This window comes from Miniopterus natalensis, chromosome 16 (assembly GCF_054644295.1).
Source record: "Miniopterus natalensis isolate mMinNat1 chromosome 16, mMinNat1.hap1, whole genome shotgun sequence".
Taxonomy (NCBI): Eukaryota; Metazoa; Chordata; class Mammalia; order Chiroptera; family Miniopteridae; genus Miniopterus; species Miniopterus natalensis.
Window position 1 is genome coordinate 10,056,469 of NC_142096.1, and position 6,000 is coordinate 10,062,468.

Here is a 6,000-nt window from a genome sequence, read left to right on the forward strand (position 1 = left end):
TCCCCTTTGAAACTGTTTTTTCTTGGTTTCAGCATATCGTTCTCTTGATTCCCTCTTTACCTCTCCCAATATTTTCCCCCCCAATTATTCTCACCAGCTTTTTCTCTTTTCCCACACTCACTTCTTACGGGAAATAAGGTTGGCACTTACCATATAGAAGCAAACCTTTTTTTCTCTTTGTCAATGGGTTATTTCTTTCACACTTTTGTCTTTAGCTATTACCTCAGACCCTACCACTTCCTGCCAGTTCATTCTCTCTCTAGAGCTTCAGAAATCCTACCTTATCTGCCACGTGTATCTTCTGAAGATGTAAATGAAACAAGCACAACGTCAAGCTCTTTATACTTCCTACTTGCATCTTCTCTTATATTTTCGATTGGAGTCAGTGACATCACCATTTATGCAACGGCCCTCTCCTCCTAAACCTGCTAGATAACTCATATTTATTCTTGAACTCTCACTTTCACATCCAATTGATCACCAGATTCTTTTGTTGTTCTTTCTAAATTAATTCAACAACTCTCAGTACTAGATACTTTTCCTTTAGTTTAGACCTTTACCTCCCCTAGCCTGTTTTATTTTTGAAAAATATATCCTTATTGATTTCAGAGAGAGGAAGGGAGAGGGAGAGAGGAACAGAAACATCAATGATGAGAGTCCTTGATTGGCTGCCTTCTGCTCACCCCCTGCTGGGGATTGAGCCTGAAACCTCAGTCTCCTGGATCAAAAGTAGATGCTCAACAGCTGAGCCACGCAGGCAGGCTGGGCATCCCCTAACCTCTTTTATTGCAAAAGCCTAGTTATAGGCAAAGAGCCTGAATTTTTCTCTTTCAACAGTCATGACTTTGTCACATTGCTGACAGATATGATCATTTGCCTCTTCATTTAAAATTATGGTAGCTCCCTATGTTTATGAGACAGAGCAGGTCATTCATTCATTCATTTATTCATTCAATTAATATTGAACACAGGTTAATATTCTATATTTTTCTTTACTCAATAATCTAATTCCAATGTAATTCTATGGTTTATTGTTTTCTTCCTAACACATACTATCCCCTGCCTACTCCTCCCACCTCTTCATTCTTTGAAAGGTATTCTGTACTCTAGCTATTCAGATATGTTATATATTCTGCTAAGATATCATGCTCTACCGTCCTGTTAAACTCCTGCTTATTGGGAGGTAATTCCTCATGGATCTTGTGTATTTCTGTACTTCTCATGAGCAGAGGTACTCACTGCCTTTGTTCTAGATTATCTTTTCTAAGATGTTCATACACAAGCAGCCTTAGAAGATAGAGACAGTGTCTTCCTCTAGAGCAAAGGGCAGGCATTTTCATTGACCATTATAAAAAAAAAAAATTGGCCACCCTAAGCTCAGGGTTCCTCCCCTGTAATATAGCCTGCTATGCGTGCAAGTGTTATTTGCCCCTTTTTGGGTCATCCATGGGAATTGGGACTCAGTAGATTGGTATGAGAAAGTGCTCATATTCTGGCTATGACTATGGTTGTGAGTTAAAGCCCTTTCTGTTTGATTTAGGGATCTCATGTTTTCTGCCAGCATCCATGAACCAGTTGCAAGATAATTAGTTTGCTAATAGGGTAAAATCTCAAAACTTTACACTTCTAAACACAGTCTATTTATCTTTTAAGCTCCAGCTTAAGTGTTCCCTCTTTGATGCAAATATCACTGATTCTGGTAGGCAAACTTATTCTTGTAAGTCTGCGATCTTCCAGAGCACTGCTTGTTTTTTTATAGTAATTGACACATTGTGTTGTGATATGTCTTTTCAAGCCTGTCTCCTTGATAGATTAATAGCCATTTAGAATCAGGTACCAAGTCCCAGTTAGCTGGTAGCATTTATGGAATACACATTAAGATATTTGATAAACACTGAAGAATCAGTGAATGCAGTTCTCCTTTTTCTGACTTCCACCTAGTAGGCCTCTTCTTCTTTATAATATCTGAGGTATTGAGTATAACTTATTTATTTATTATATATTTATCTTTATTGTTGGAAGTATTACAGATGTCCCCCCTTTTCTTTCCCCATTGACTCCTCCCCCTCCCTACTCTTGCCCCCGCCCCAGGCCTTCACTGCTCTGTTGTCTGTGTCCATGGGTTATGCATATATGCATATAAGTTCTTTGGTTGGCCAACCAAAGAATTTGAGTAACTTATTTAAATTTTATTCAAAGCATCCTCCTCCTACTCTCATTCTGGAACTACTGGGAATGATGACTTCTTCCATGCCCTCTCCACCAATCAGAAACCCCCCCACTATGGAAGTGTTTACATGTTTGGATTGCTTTCCCATTTGTGATATAAGGCCAAATTCCCAAGAATACAGACAATATGTAGACATTTTATAGAAAAATAGCTTTATCTTACTGTATATGTCCTTATACAGTAAGATAATCATTCTGTTTAAATGTTTGCAGTTTTCTTTTTAACCTTTAAGATGTTATAAACCATAGCTTGACATTGATTGAATGAATGAATGTGGTTTTTACTTTATGATCTGGGGCATTACATGATGATCAGGCTGTTTTAGTTGACACTGTTGATGACTACTGTTCTTTGAGTATTCCACCATCCAGGCTTCTATTCAGGCCACATTTTCTACAGCACCAGTCATTACCTAATTATCTTTTAGAGTTGGTCACAAAAAGAGTAAGAAAACCATATTTAGGAGAATGGTGGAGAGGGTAATAGAAACAAGATTGAGTATTAGTCAAACCACCAAATCTCATTGGCTTGACTCAGTGAGTCCAGGTTGACTCTCCAGGAAAATTTGTCTTCCTACAGTAACTTGAGAAATAAAGCTACTTAGATCTTGAGGCTCGATTGTCTTCCCAGCTCAGTAAGATGCCTCAACGGGGGAAGAGTGAATGGAGAGTTCATCACCTCTTCAAATCCCACTGGCCAAAGGCAATCACATGGCCCCATCAAATTGCAAAGTCTGAAAATAGTGGTGAGCATTACTAATGAGAACCAAGCTAAATTTAGCTAAATTTTGAGAGAAAGAGTTCAATCATATGAAAGAACATCAAGTCTGAGAGGAAATGAATTTATTGGTACTTACTGCAGAAGTTCTCTAATTTTTTCAATTTATGGCACTTTCAGTATCTCAGTATTTTTTGCATGAATCCCTAGGCCAAAATAAATAAATAACTATAGTTTTGAGTGGTTAGGTCCAAACAACTGAAAATATATTTATATGCTAACAACTTGGTAGCTTTTTGAGAAAAAATAATACACCTAGTTGAAAGGAAAAAAGTTATTTTAGTCTTAACTACAGTTACTTACTGAAAAAGTGTGTGGACCTCTTGGGCACCGTACACCTCTCCAACATTGGGATTAGGTTGGTACCACCACCCTCATTTCCTGTTTTACACTGATTTTCACCCTTATTTCCTTTTTGTCTAGCAACTACCAAAACTCAGCTTCACAAAAGTATGACATCGCTGAAAGGAATATAGTATGAGCTAATGTTGAAATTGTGAGCTACTTTGGGCTAGTAGTTCACACAGTGGCTGGCAGATTCTGAATATTGCTGTATTTCCCTTGAAAATGTGAAATATCCCATAGCACCCTATAAGTGTGCTTCAGTGTCCTGGGGTGCCTTGGTACACAGTTTGGGAACCACAAACTAGGCACTATATGTAGGTCACTTCTCACAATAGTTGGAAGGTAGGTGTTATCATTCCCAAATTGGATGAGAATACTAAAGTTTTAAAAGGATACTAATTCTACCCAAACCTCCTACTTAGTAATTAGCAGAGCAGAGGCTTGAACCCAAGCCTTCTGGCTCCGAACCCCATTGCATCATGCCATGTGTCATGAGATTTGCAGGATTAAGTTTTTCACAGCTTCCTCTCCCCATGACCTTTTCTGGGTTTCAAGCAACATTGAAATGACTTTTTTTTTTTTTAACATGTGGAAGTGCTTGAAACTCATGGAAATGATTTTAAGTCATGTCTACATTTTTAGCTTTAAGGCACACCTGCTAGAAAATAAATTCTCTTGAGCTGAGATTAAAGAACTTTAAAATGGTCTTCAAATGGCCCCAAGGAAGATTGTTTAAGCTTTGAAATCAAGGCAGTACATTTCTAATGAACTTGTAATTATTTTACTGCTAATTTTTAATGTGAAGCTTAGTATGGACCACATATCGCCTTTTCCGCAGCTGTCAGGACAGTGCCTAAGCTAAACCTTCTTCAGCAGCTGTTGCCTAGTTCACTATGGCCTATGTTGGAATTTTCCCAACTCTGCCTGTACATAATTTCTAAGCCTCAACAGACCCGTGCAAAAATGAACCATAACTATAATCTTTCATGTTACTCATAGTTCTGTTTAATTATCTGAAATACTACCTGATAAATAGCGCAATCAGAAGAATCCCAGTTTAACAGTAACTACTTCCACATCACTTTTCTGCTCTCCTCTAATTTGAAGCAGGTTTTGGATTACTACTCCTAAATTATGTAAACTAATCAATGACTAATTTAAGAATCTTCAAGCTGTTGCCTTTTTTTCCTTTCCTGTGTGTGGTTCCTAAGTGTCAATGAATTCAGGCCTAGTCAAAGGAAATGTTTTTCTCTAGATTTTTTAGGCCTTCAATTTTCTAGTGAGCTTGTTGAGGGGATGAAAGATGGGTGGTTAGACCAAAGAAGAGTCAATCCTTGCAACAGAATATTGTTTTCAAAGAAAATGTTTCTCAATGTAGAATTAAAAGTATATTTGCATTAAATGCCTCTGAAATAGATTATAGTTCAGAGAAATAGCTGAAGTGGAAAACTGTTCTTTATTTTTTTAAAATTCATCAACAAAGGGCAGTAGAGTGACATTTTTTGAGCACCCTGTAAATGCCAGGCATTTTACACTGATTATTTTGTTTGAACCTAAAAGCAACAGTGGGAAGTCATTGTTCTTACCTTCATTTTGCAGATGAGGAAACTGACAACTGAGAGCCTGAGGAAATTTCCCAAGTTTACACGTGAATGAATGTGAGAGCCTGCATTCAAACTCAGGTGGGTCTTACAACAATGTGGCAGCAATAGCTTTTGCAGACAGGGTTGTGCTGTCTTCAGATCAACATATGTGGGGATGGGTTCATGTCTTTTATGTTTTATAACAGTGATAGTATATGAAAACATAATTTTCGTAGGTTTATAGTTGTGGTTGCTCAAAACACAGTTTATTCTTGTATTATTATTTATTAATTATTGTTTTGTTTTCCATGCAAACAACTGTAAACCAACTTTTGCTCCACCCTGTATTTATTGAGTGCTATAATGTGACTGGCCCTTTCCTAGAAGCTAATTAGTGCTGGTTATGAATATGGATATTTATTAAGCTATATTATATATGCATTTTCTAAAAGTTTGTGATTTATTTTTAGCTCTTTTTTTTTATTTGATATTAGGGATCTTAAAGGATCCCAGTGAGTTGGTGATGATCTACAATATTGAAAACATCTTTGACTGGATCCCTGGAGACCTGTGGATCCATGTTTGCCTTTTCTACTTGGTACCTTGGTGACCAAGAATTAATTTTTATGTCTGGTGGATTGAAATATATGATCTCTGAGGTTCTTCTGAGTACTACAGTTCCGTGATTTTTACTAAGCACACTCATGTTCTGTATGTAATTCCCAGTGATCCATGTGAATACAATGAAATGCTGGGGGGTTACACAACTCAGAACTGAAAAAAATGCCTTTGGATTGAGCTTTGGGAGGTATAAATGAGATACAGTGGATGAAACCTTTAAAGCGCTATACCATTTGTACTAGTTTTCTGTTGCTGTGTAAGAACTTACCACAAATTTTGTGGCTTAGAACAATACACATTTATTACTTCCTGGTTTGCATGGGTTAGGAGCCTGAGCTTGGTTTAGCTGGGTCTTTCGCTCAGGGTCTCGCAAGGTTGCAATCAGTATGTCAGTGGGCTACGTTCATTTCTGGGCTTGATCTTCTTCCAAGCTCTGGTTGTTGG

General features: G+C 37.5%; 1 protein-coding gene across 1 annotated transcript in view; it reads left to right on the forward strand.

Moving 5' to 3' along the window:
* The window catches only part of EMC2 (ER membrane protein complex subunit 2), a 59,831-nt gene extending 54,797 nt beyond the window's left edge, over nucleotides 1-5,034 (forward strand). Inside the window, exon 13 of the transcript XR_015715783.1 lies at nucleotides 4,952-5,034. The gene's annotated coding sequence lies outside the window, so the exon portion shown is untranslated. The remainder of the gene's footprint in view (nucleotides 1-4,951) is intronic.
* The last annotated feature ends 966 nt before the right edge of the window (nucleotides 5,035-6,000 follow it).